Genomic DNA, 13,089 nt, shown 5'->3' on the forward strand with positions numbered 1-13,089 from the left:
AGATTTTTATTTTGTGATACAGGGCAGAATATAGGGCCCTTTACAGGGCCTGCATGTCGCAACATCCGATAGGCCCCAACAACCCTGGTTTAAACCTAACCTAATTGTGGAAAATTTTACAATGACCGATCAAGCAACCAATACGTCTTTGGATTGTGCGAAGAAAGCAGAGGAACAGGGGAAAATCCACGCATTCCATGGAGTGTACAATCAGAGTCCTTACAGAGGACGGCAGGATTGAACTCCAAACTCAAATGCTGCAAGCTGTAATTGCATCGTGTTAACTGGTCCGCTATTGTGGCATTTGCTTAGAGCTGCTATTCTCAGTCCCCAAGATTAAGTATTCATTAAGGTAGTAATCTGGCCTCTTATCGGTTATCCAAAAGATATCATCAGGAGAAAATCATCTGTCAGCAATGTTGGATGCTGTGACTTCAGCAGATGCATGTCACACGTCCTCGCTCACAACACCAAACAGATTATCTATTTTTTTTGAATCAGAGGAGATAACTCCTCTCAACTTCATCACTGAACTGTTCCGACAATCTATGGACTCACTTTCAAGAACCTTTCATCTCATTTTATGATGATTTATTATTTCTTTCTTTTGGTATTTGCACAGTTTGGGTGCCACGGTAGTGTCAAGAGCTCAGATTTCAACCCTGGCATCCCCCAAGGAGCCTGTATGTTCTCCCAGTGGGGCTCCTTTGGGTGCTCCAGCTTTCCTCCCACATACTGATTAGTAGGTTCATTAGGCACTGTAAACTGTCACGTGAATATGTTGGGGTTAAATCCAGAGTTGCTGGGCTGCACAAAGGGCCAGAAGGGTCTATTCCACAATATCTCAATAAATAAAGTTTGTCGTCTTTTGCACATTGGTGTGTGTGTGTCCTGTTAGGTGCAGCCTTTGATCGATTCTAACGTGTCCATTGCATTTACTGTCAAAGCTAGCAAGAAAATGCACTGCAGGGGTGTATATGGTGACATACATGTACTGTAATTTACTTTGAAATTTGAGTTTTAATAGCCTAATCTTCAAGAGACCAAATCAACACCACAGGGCCTAGAATCTGGCAAATTTAACTACTGAAATGAGAGAAAATATCATTTTTAATTAACATTCTACTAATTGCAATCTTGGAAAAAGTTTGTAGAGAGCGCCAAATTAGAAAGGGATATCACTGCATCTATGCAAGAGTTCTCTTGGTGGGCCCAGTCCACAATCTCTACAATCATTTCTAAATTATTAACTATTTATTTATCAACCTCCAAGAGGTCCACAGCCTTGCCCAGGTTTGGAGGCTTGCGTGCCTCAATGACCCAGAGAGTATGTTGGCTAGAGTCAGGGCTTTATGCTTTGGCTCTTGTTAGGGTCACCCATGCCAGACTAACAGTGGTCCACCGGTCCTCCAGGGTCAGGGGTTCAGCTCAGAGCCAACAACCCTGCCTGGTCAAACAAAACAATTACAGAAACAGCAATGAAGAAACCTTCTACATCTGAGTGCAACGGCATTCCTGAGTCTCCACCCGGGACTTGCATGACTGACTATGTGAAAAAGACAAGATGATGGAAGTCCTGTACACTGCCAGAGATGGAGGACTTTCATTGCTGCCCAAAACACCAGCAGTGTAATGGACAGAAACATTTATCAAGCTTTCTTGGGTACCACTTCCTCATTTATAGATGAATATTCCAAGTTCCAACATCTTAGCCTACAAAAAATCTCTTTCAGGTAATCACTGAAATTTACACCACTGAAGGTTGCATTCAGCTCACCATGCTCATGTCAATAATGAGTTTCCACTGATAGGCAGTCTTTCACAACGACAAGGGAAACTTTCAGCACATTATGCACAATTTTGAGTGACAGCATTTAGTTATAAATGGTCAGGACAAGAACAGTTTGCCAATATGTTTCAGAACAAAGATAGATTGTGTAGGATAGAATTAAAACAAAGCCAAGGTACCATGTCTCATTTCCTAACCTCCCTGTGTATCTCAAAATGAGCCATTTATTGCTGGAGTGCAACATCAAAAACAAACACATTTGGCTTTAGTTTGATGCAAATTTTCACAATTTCTGCACAAAGCTGCAAGCTTAAATACAAAATATGGTCACCACAACATTTCTCTTCAACCACCATCTCAGTTGCTGAAGGAGGGAATGTAGACTCCATTCATTAAAACAGGGGTTCGCAACCTTTTTTATTGCCATGGACCAACACCATTGAGCAATGTATTCATGGATGTCTCAGGCTGGGGACCCCTGCATTAAGGACAAAAGTCATAATTACAGTTCAATGATTACAAGCAGCACCAATTACTAAATTTGGCTTTGTTCAGTCCCAATAAGAGCACAAAATTTATCAGAAAAATTGTAGAAAAGCTGTTTTAAAATATGATTGAGAATGGAAATTCATCTCTGTGTTATATTTATCACACCATGTCATGAATCCAGCATCTCTTTAACCATTTTCTCGATTTCCCACATTCCAATACCACACCTTGGACCTCCCAAGCCCCCAGATGGGTTGGAATCTGTCCACAGAATGAGTGGATGTTCAACTTCCATTGTCTTCTCTGCAGAATTAATGTCACTCTTTGTTTAGAGGGACTTACGTCAAACACAGGCAGATAGGACTAGCTCGTTGAGCAGAGTCAGTATGGACAAGTGGGACAGCAAGGCCTGATTCCATGCCAAATGACTAGACCTGGTGTAAGTTAAGGGGCTGTTTTGTCAAGCACTGCCACTCCGTCCACCAAAAGCAGCATTTCCCCGGTGAGCAACAATTTAATTTCTATCCCCATTCTGACATTTTGGTCCATGGCTCCCTCTTTTGCCATGATGAAGCCACTCTCAGGATGGAGGAGCAACATCCAGATAGCCTCCAACTTGATGGCATGAACATCAATTTCTCATTCTGCTAATTTTCCCCTCTCCTTTTTTCCACTTCTACCAGGCACACAGGATCATAACCAAAACACAAAAACCCACAAACCCACTAGTAGTTGACGAGCCAAAATAAAATACCCCCCTTCTTCTATTCCCTACTTTGGCCTCTTACCACCTCTCATCCACCTAATTCATTCCCCCAGGTCCCCTCCTCCTCCCCTTTTTGTCCCATGGTCCACTCTACTATCAGATTCATTTGCCCCCCAGCATTTTACCTTTCCAACCCACCTGGCTTCACCTATCGCCTACCAGTTAGCTTCCCTCCCCTCTCCAACCCCCCTCCCCCACCTTTGGCATCTTCCCCCCTTTCTTCTCAGTCCTGCAGAAGGGTCTCAGCCCAAAACATCAACTATTTATTCACTTCCATAGACGCTGCCCAGTTTCCTCAGCATTTTGGATGTTGCTCTGGATGTCCAGCATCTGCAGAACCTCTTGTGTCTATGACACTGTACCCTGTTGAGTTGCAGTTCATGCGTTCAGAAGCAGAGAATACCAGGTTATCACTGATCCTTCCACAGAACCATACACAAAGAATTCACAGCAAATATCCAGACGGTAAAGGTCTCCTCTAACTAAGATCTCTGGCAATTGTTGGTACAGTAAGCTTTAGAAAACCTGGATTGCCATGTATAGCTCAGAGATAATCTCTGAACAATAAGTGTCAGTGATGAACTTTACCTCCAGTGCAATGTTAGAAGCTGTCAAAGACCACGACCTCGGACCTGACACCAAGTTTGTGGCTTACCAAGCAACGATGATCTCTGCTTACCGCATTTCCACACAGCAACTACCTAGTGTGCAACCAAAGCACTTAACAAAAGTCTCCAAATTCCGTGGTAGGATTAACAACTTGCTGCACACCAGATCCTCTAAACAAGTGCCCTGTGCCCCACCAATGAAAGAGACCTCAAGGGAAACAGAAAATGTTTCAAGGACATTGTCAAACTCCCCATGACAAAATGTAATACCCAGTCCAGCCCATAGAAATCCCTGGCCCATGGTCACCCACAATGGAGGAGGTGCTTCCAGGTAGTCTAAAGATCTCCAACATCTAGACCATGCCATCTTCAGGCAGGAGGTAGAGACCCACACCATCAGCTACTTTCCTTCAACTATTTCATCCTTGAACATATCCCCATAATCCTAATCAGTACAGCAACACTCTGCACTACAATAAACTTCCTATTTTAAATGAGTTCTTTCTTGCAAAAATTGCGCATAGAATTTTGATGTACTTTTTTTTGCAAATGTGCATCTAATGCCGTGAGCAGTAAGTTTTTCATTGCACTGTGTATACATGTACTTGCGCATAAGGCAATAAACGCGACTAACTTCGACAGTCTGCACAAACTCAGAACAATCATCTCCAATGTACAATTCCACCTCTCCAAATCCTCCTCCTACCCCCAATTCCTTTTCACCCCTCGTTACCCTCCTCTCTTTCCCAGCGGCACTTGCATATAACCAGGAAGCACCAGGTGATACATCTCTCCAAACTCGAACGCGAAACATTATGTGCAAAATTGCGGAGTATTTCAAATAATATCTCCGCTCTACAGCGTTTCCTGGAACGGATAAATAAAAGGTGTCTCCAATTCCACAACACAAGTAAACTTTCCGAAACAACTTTGCTTAGAAACACTTCACTGTGCCGATGCTAGTTACTCTGGACACGACCTTACCCTAGGCTTGCCCACGCCTTCCTTGTCACCGAACTTTACTGGACTGTCACATCAAGCTTTCTCGCTCCGAGTTCACCCGACACTAACATAACAAGGAACGCTGGTAGCCGTGATCTCCATTACGCAACCTCACAACGACCGCTTTCCGGGAGGACTACATCACCCATAAGGTAGCGCGCTCCCGTCCGCCCATTGGTTCAGCGGCTTCGCAGCCTATTGGACAGAGAAATGGGAACTGCGCCCTCTATGAACTTTGTCTGAGAACTGCCTAACTTCTCATTATGTCTTACTTCACCGTTTATAAGCGTTGAGTTTTTCAACAATACACAGCACACTGTATGCAGTCTAATCTAGTAAAGTACAGACTTGGGAAATTTCCAGAATTGATCCAGAGAAAACTCCTGCCGTTCTCTGTAAAGAGTTTGTACGTTCTCCTCGTGACTGCATGAGGTTCCTCCGACATTCCACAGACCTGTAGTTTAGCAGTTTAATTGGCGTTGGTCACTTGGCTGCAATTGTGGGTGGCGGGGTGGAGATGTGGTTCTACCAAAGGAGGTGTAAGGTGCTCCTTCTCTCCGCGAGGCTGCAGGGCACCCTTGGGCATGGTGTAGCACCTGCATAGCACCCCCCCCCCCCCACACACCCATTAGGGTCACGTAAAGCCATGTAAGCGGGCGGTGGTTTGAGCAGCCGGTGCACATTGCAAGTCCTCATTATGTGACCACTGACGCCAGACAGACAATCTCTGAAGAGTATTGATAATGGCCGCAGTCACTCGTCTTGTAAAGACACTGCCCAGAAGAAGGCAATGTCAAGCCACTTCTGTAGAAAAACATTCCAAGAACAATCACGGTCATGGATTGACCATGGAGAGTTAAGGTTTTGGGCTGAAAACCCTTTGACAGAACCAGGGAAGAGACAAAGTAACTTAGTTCTAAGTTAGAGAGAGTGTGGGGAAGGATGGGCAGGAGAAGACTGAGGCCGGAGTCACTGTGGGGAAATGTTGTGGATGAAGTCGTGTGGTTGATAATTATGGGAAACTGAACAAATATTTAAAAGAAATTCGGATAGGTACATGGATAGGAGTGGTATGGAGGGCTATGGTCCAGGTGTGAGTCAATGGGACAGGGCAGAGTAATAGCTCAGCATAGACTAGCTAGATGGAGAGACCAGTTTCTTTGACTCGATGACTCTATCACAGATCGATGATCTGCACCAATCGCAAACTGTTCCAGCTGCTACTATCTGGGAAATGGCACTGCAACATTAAAGCCAGGACCAACAGGCTTCAGGACAGCTTCCTCCACCAGGCATCAGACTGATTAACTCACACTGACACAACTGGATTTCTAAGCTATATTGACTGTTCTGTTATATATCTTACTATATTACTATTTATTACAAATTACTATAATTTTCATATTGCACATTCAGACGGAGATGTAACGTGAAGATTTTTACTCCTCACGTTTGTGAAGGATTTAAGAAATAAAGTCAGTTCAATTTGATTCAATTCAACAGTACTGGCCAAACAAACTTCCTTTGTTCTCCCTCTCCTGCTGCCTTCATTTCACAAGAAAGACTAGCCCAGACTTCATTACAACTTTGGTCTCAGTACAGATGGAATATCTGAGTTGCAAAGTGTGAATGGAATCAGTGTCCTTGACATCAGGGCACCACTGAAGACTGGAAAGAAACCAGATATCTTGGAGCATGTCTCATGCCCTGGAACCCTACAGTGTTTACACTGTCCACATGACAGGAAGCAGGATGTGATGGAACACTCTCCTCTTGCCCAGACGGATGCAGCTCTGTCAACATTCAAGAAGCTTCTACAATATCCAGGCAAACAGCCTAGTGAATTGGAACCTTATCTGTCACTCAAAGCATTCATTTCATCTTGCAATATGTTGTTACTGTTCCTTTCCACACCATCTGGCACATTGGGCAGTAACCTTGCCATTTCTTTAGAATGTTTTGTCTGTTTTATTTTACGAGGCCGAGGTTAGGAACAGGAAGGGGTCAATAACTTTCTTGGGTGTTTTTTGTAGGCCACTCAATAGTAACAGGGATATTGAGGAGCAGATAGGGAAACAGATCCTGGAAAGGTGTAATAATAAGAGTTGTCATGATGGGAGATTTTAATTTCCCAAATATCGATTGGCATCTCCCTAGATCAAGGGGTTTAGATGGGGTGGAGTGTGTTAGGTGTGTTCAGTAAGGTTTCTTGGCACAATATGTAGATAAGCCTACAAGAGGAGAGGCTGTACTTGATTTGGTATTGGGAAATGAACCTGGTCAGGTGTCAGATCTCTCAGTGGGAGAGCATTTTGGAGATAGTGATCATAATTCTGTCTCCTTTACCATAGCATTGGAGAGGGATGGGAACAGACAGGAAAATGTTTAATTGGAATAAGGGGAATTATGAGGCTATCAGGCAGGAAATTGGAAGCTTAAGTTGGAAACAGATGTTCTCAGGGAAAAGTACAGAAGAAATATGGCAAATGTTCAGGGGATATCTGTGTGGAGTTCTGCATAGGTACTTTCCAATGAGACGGGGAAGTTATGGTAGGGTACAGGAACCATGGTGTACAAAGGCTGTAATAAATCTAGTCAAGAAGAAAAGAAAAGCTTACAAAAGGTTCAGAGAGCTAGGTACTGTTAGAGATCTAGAAGATTATAGGGCTAACATGAAGGAGCTTAAGAAGGAAATTAGGAGAGCCAGAAGGGGCCATGAGAAGGCCTTGGCAGGCAGAATAAAGGAAAACCCCAAGGCATTCTACAAGAATGTGAAGAGCGAGAAGATAAGACATGAAAGAATAGGACCTATCAAGTGTCACAGTGGGAAAGTGTGTATGGAACCGGAGGAAATAACAGAGGTACTTAATGAATACTGTAACTGTCTCAGAGACAGGCTTCATTGAGATGTTTACCTGTTTTTGTCACATATTCATGATTATTTTATCATCTTAAAATATTTTATGTAAGGTTTTATTTAAGGACAAGAGTTTAATGGGTCACATGACTACAGTTTAATAAAGGCTTGACTGTGGTATTATGGGTCAGAACCAACATGGAAGCAGGGTAAGACACGTGGCCCTAAAATAACCTTATTCTGCACGTGGTCCAAGAGGCGCGCACGGGAATTGTTTTACTTATTTATATATTCTGTACAATGTTGTTGATGTGCCTGTATATGGACAGTGTGATATGTTTTTAGTGATTTATTTGATTTCAGCACACTTCTGTTGTGCTAACGTGTTTGGGCCTGTTTATCGGCGGACACTAGCTTGAGAGACTTTAGAAGACTGAGAGATGTATGTTTCAAACCTTTTATGACTTTTATTTTCTTGTAGTTTTCACGGTGTCTACTTAAGAAAGAGAGAGGAATAAAATAAATCTTGAAGGACATCTGTTTGTTGTGTGACCGTTATTTCACTGGACCAGTGCAGTTACAAATACAGGCAGTCCCCGGGTTACGTACGAGTTCCATTCCTGAGTCCGTCTTTAAGTCGGATTTGTACGTGTCGGAATAGGTACATCCGGTATTATTTAGTGTCAGTTAGCCAAATATTTGTCTTGGTATATAGTATATATTTTACCTTTCTATGCATATAAAACACATAAGAAATATATTTCACACAAGAAATATACAGTATATATTACAAAAATTAAACCATTACGTTGCTTAGTAATAATTGTAGCTTTCATCAGGGCAGGGCCTTTCACATACTGTACTCTGTTATTCTCCCTTTATCCTTTAAAATTGTTCCCATTGGTGACCGACTGCAGCCTAACGCTTTTCCAATGACCGAATGCATCTCACCTCTTTCCAAACGCTTCATTATTTCCACCTTAGAGTATTTTCAACTGTGATCGTTTTCCGTCAATGGAACAGATACAGTACAGTAACTTTGCCATCCCTGCTTCATTGAGACGAAAGGCTTCAGTAAACAGTGGTGTGCTTAGGGATCTGTTCTGGGACCCTTTTTCTAAATGACCTGGATGAGGAAGTGGAGGGATGGGTTAGTAAGTTTGCTGATGATACAAAGGTTGGAGGTGTTGTGGATAGCGTCAGAGGTTACAGCAGGACATTGATAGGATGCAAAACTGGGCTGAGAAGTGGCAGATAGAGTTCAACCCAGATAAGTGTGAAGTGGTTCATTTTGGTAGGTCAACTATGATGGCAGAATATAGTATTAATGGTAAGACTTTTGGCAATGTGGAGGATCAGAGGGATCTTGGGGTCCGAGTCCATAGGACACTCAAAGCAGCTGCGCAGGTTGACTCTGTGGTTAAGAAGGCATACGGTGATTGGCCTTCATCAATCGTAGAATTGAATTTAGGAGCCGAGAGGTAATGTTGCAGCGATATAGGACCCTGGTCAGACCCCACTTGGAGTACTGTGCTCAGTTCTGGTTGCCTCACTACAGGAAGGATATGGAAACCATAGAAAGGGTGCAGAGGAGATTTACAAGGATGAGCAGCATGATTGAGGATTGGGGAGCATGCCTTATGAAAACAGGTTGAGTGAACTCAGCCTTTTCTGCTTGGAACGATGGAGGATGAGAGGTGACCTGATAGAGGAGTATAAGATGTTGAGAGGTGTTGATCATGTGGATAGTCAGAGGCTGTTGCCCAGGGCTGAAATGGTTGCTATAAGAGGACACAGGTTTAAGGTGCTGGGGAGTAAGTACAGAGGAGATGTCAGGGTAAGTTTTTTACGTGGAGAGTGGTGAATGCGTGGAATGCACTGCTGGAAACGGTGGTGGTGGCAGATATGATAGGGTCTTTTAAGAGACTTTCCGATAGGTACATGGAGCTTAGAAAAATAGAGGGCTATGGGTAAGCCTAGTAATTTCTAAGGTAGGGACGCGTTCGGCATAACTTTGTCAGCCGAAGGGCCTGTATTGTGCTGTAGGTTTTCTATGTTTCTAGACTGGCTTCATCACAGCCTGGTATGGAAGCACCAAAGCCTTTGAACAGAAAATCCTACAAAAAAAAAGTAGTGGATTTGGCCCAGTCTGTCACGGGTAAAACCCTCCCTACAATTGAGCACATCTACATGAAATGCTGTTGTAGGAAAGCTGTATCATCAGAGATCCTCAGTGCCCAGGACATGCTCTCTTTTTGCTGCTGCCATCAGGTAGAAGGTACAAGAGCCTCAAAACTCACCCCACCCAGGTTCAAGACCAGTTACTACCCCCAACCATCAAGCTCGGGATTGAAATGTTCCCTTTAACAATGATCTTACTTTCAAGGCCTCTTTATCTCATGTCCTCATTATTTATTGCTATTTATTTACATTTGCACAGTTTGTTGTCTTTTGTCCTCTGGTTGATCTTTCATTGATCTTGTTCTAGTTGCGTAGACTTGCTGAGAATGCCAACAGGAAAATGAATTTCAAGGTTGTATATGGTGACATATATGTACTTTGATAATAAAATTTACCTTGAACTTTTGAACTTTGAATGGCCTCACCATTCAGGACGTGCCTTCTTCTCAATACTACCTTCAGGGAAGAGGTACAGGAGCCTCAACACTCACACTCAAAGTTTTAGGAAAAGTTCCATCCTCTAAGTCATCATATTTCTGAATGCTGATCAAATATTGGCATTAAGGTGCTGTGTCCAGATCTCATGTTTAGGTCCTGTTACGAATGTGCCACAGCTCTGAGGGGCCGAAGGGTGCGGGGTAGCCCCCTCCTTTGTGAGAATCGCAAGATCACTATTAAGTCAGTTCAGGGGACACAGGAAATGAGAGAAAGACATGCAGAATCCACAAAAGGGTTGGAATGTGTCCTGGCCTCCGAAAGGCAGACCCATTGATACCGGCTATTGTCTCTTGGAGACGGACTTGTGTATTGCATCCTGTACGATGCAATCAAAGCCCCAGGCAATGAACCAAGGAGGAGGTTGGTGGAGGGATTGCATCATCCCAACCTGATTGACACCTGAGACCCTGTGAGTCAGGATAAAAAGAGGGTCTGTGGGAACAGCCCCTCAGTCGCACCAGAAGAAACGCTAGCGATCCCGTAATAGCGAAAGCTGGTGGAAGGCCACGTGCGTCCGCTTCCATTTGCCCAGAATCAGTGACCTTTGCCACGGAAAAACGGTTTTTAGCTAACAACGGGGAACTCAACTCTCAACGACTCTCGAAGGATTGACATCATAAACGGAATGGGCAAGTTTTAACCCATCTCTCTCTCTCTCTCCAACAATTGCCACACAGGGTCCCCAACGGCTGCAGCCTGTATGAACTGAACGAACTATATATTTCCATCGGACAATTCATTATCCCCTAGACAACGATACATCTTATTTCTTATTGATTATTATTATACCCGCGCTTTTAGATTTAGTATTGACGACGTATATTATCTGTGTGTTTGCATTGATATTATTTTTGTATATTTCTATCAATAAATACTGTTAAAAATAGTACCATCAGACTTCAACGGACCTCTCTATCTTTGCTGGTAAGTGACCCAGTTATGGGGTACGTAACAGTCCAAAGTGGTGAGTAAAATGAATTACAAAGAGGGATTAGAATTCCAGCCAAATAGGTAATTTGTAGATAATAACAAAGTTTGTAAAGAATGTGAAATTTATTTGGTTGGAACGTTGTGTCTTGGCCATCTACATGATACACAAGACAGGGCAGTACAACATAGAAAGCAAGCTGTTGCCCATCTAGCAGTTTCCCCCCTCTCCACGCATCTGATGAATCCAAAAGAACGGCAGAGTCCAATACAGCATTGTAGGAGTTCCCAGAGAGCATTGAACTCAATGTTGGACTGCCTTAGGGACTCCAGCTTCAGATTCTTCCTCTGAGTTTATTCCTGAAGGCTTCCCTATGAATGGGTATAGTACAAGGCACCGAGGTTTGAGGTTGGAGTTTTCCTTCTCTTCGATGAGCTGCCAACCACGGCTGGCGAGCCCCATCTGCACTGTATGACTGGTTTTCAGGTGCCAGTAAGCTGCCTTTGCCTCTTTTTGTGTTAGTAAAAACTAAGTTGGGCTTAGTCGCTAAACCACACATGAAGGCCAGGAGCTGGATTTGTTTGTCAGAGGCTATTTGAGACGCACGCCATTGGGAGCATTTAATAGGTAGTGGGAGCTGTTCCTAACTACCATCCACTGTAAAACTATTACAACATTAAGGAGCCTTTTATATATTCTATAGCTATTTATATATTGCTCAGACTAGGTTTTTAGAAATTCTATATCATTTACTGAAATTAAATTCCACAACTGTAATGATGGAATTTGGACTCCAGTCTGTGTCATTATCCCAGGTCTGTAGGATACCAGCTTGGTAACTCTAACCAGTACAAAACTGCCGTGCCCAATGGTACGAGAAGGATATCATTCACTTGTGCTGGTTGAAGGATAAATAAAGAGTAAGTTAGCATGATGGAGAGAGAGCTAACATTTCAGATTGTTGATCTTGAATCAAAACCGGAAATAGTCAGAAATTAAGCAAGTTGTAAGTTGCAGTGTGGGCGGTGAAGGGGAGGAAGGAAGGACAGGGAAGATCTCTGACAGTTTGAAGTTCAACGTTCAAAGTAAATTTATTATCGAAGTACATATATGTCACCGTATTCAACCCTGAGATTCGTTATTTTACCCAATAAATCTATAGAAATGTAATCATACCAGAACCAATGAAAGACTACCCATCTAGGGCGTTCAACCAGAGTGCAGAAGACATCAAGCTGTGCAAATACAAGAACTAATAATAATAAATAACTAAGCAATAAATATCAAAAAACATAGGATGAAGAGTCCTTGAAAGTGAGTCCATTGGTTGTGGGAACAGTTCAGTAATGGGGCAAGTAGAGTGTAGTCATCCCCTTTGGTTCAAGAGTCTGATGGTTGAGGGGTACTAACTGTTCCTGAAGCTTCTGTACCTCCTTTCTGATGGCAGCAGTGAGAAAGGAACATGTTCCGGGTGCTGCTTTCCTGTGACATCATTATATGTACGTAGATGTTCCTAATGAATTTTGGCACATCATTGTGGGCCGAAGGAAAGGTATTGTGCTGCAGGTTTTCTGTGCTCTATGTTTCTGTTTTTTACCTGTGACGGACTGGGCTGTATCCAATATTTTTTGGTAGGATTTTCTATTCAAGGGTATTGGTGTTTCCATACCAGGCTGTGATGCAGCCAGTCAATATACACTCCACCATACATCTATAAAAGTTTGCCAAAGCTCTACATGCCATGCTGAATCTCCGCAAACTCCTAAGGAAGTAGAGGTGCTGCTGTGCTTTCTTTGTAATTGCACTTGTAATTGGACAGATTCTCCAAAATAATAAAATGAAGGACCCCTTCTACCTCTGATCCCCCAATGTGGACTGGCTCAAGTTGGAGAGGGATTCAATGCCATGAGTGGTGGACGTGCCATAGCATGATAAGGAACTGCAGCACAGAAAGAGGCCCTTTTGCCCATC

At 43.1% G+C, this 13,089-nt stretch overlaps 1 protein-coding gene across 2 annotated transcripts in view; it reads right to left on the reverse strand.

Moving 5' to 3' along the window:
• The window catches only part of LOC140719632 (platelet-activating factor acetylhydrolase 2, cytoplasmic-like), a 43,193-nt gene extending 38,406 nt beyond the window's left edge, over nucleotides 1-4,787 (reverse strand). For both annotated transcript variants that reach the window (XM_073034383.1, XM_073034379.1), the window contains exon 1: nucleotides 4,637-4,787. The gene's annotated coding sequence lies outside the window, so the exon portion shown is untranslated. The remainder of the gene's footprint in view (nucleotides 1-4,636) is intronic.
• Nucleotides 4,788-13,089: the final 8,302 nt, after the last annotated feature.

The sequence above is a fragment of the Hemitrygon akajei genome, chromosome 32 (assembly GCF_048418815.1).
Source record: "Hemitrygon akajei chromosome 32, sHemAka1.3, whole genome shotgun sequence".
Lineage (NCBI taxonomy): Eukaryota > Metazoa > Chordata > Chondrichthyes > Myliobatiformes > Dasyatidae > Hemitrygon > Hemitrygon akajei.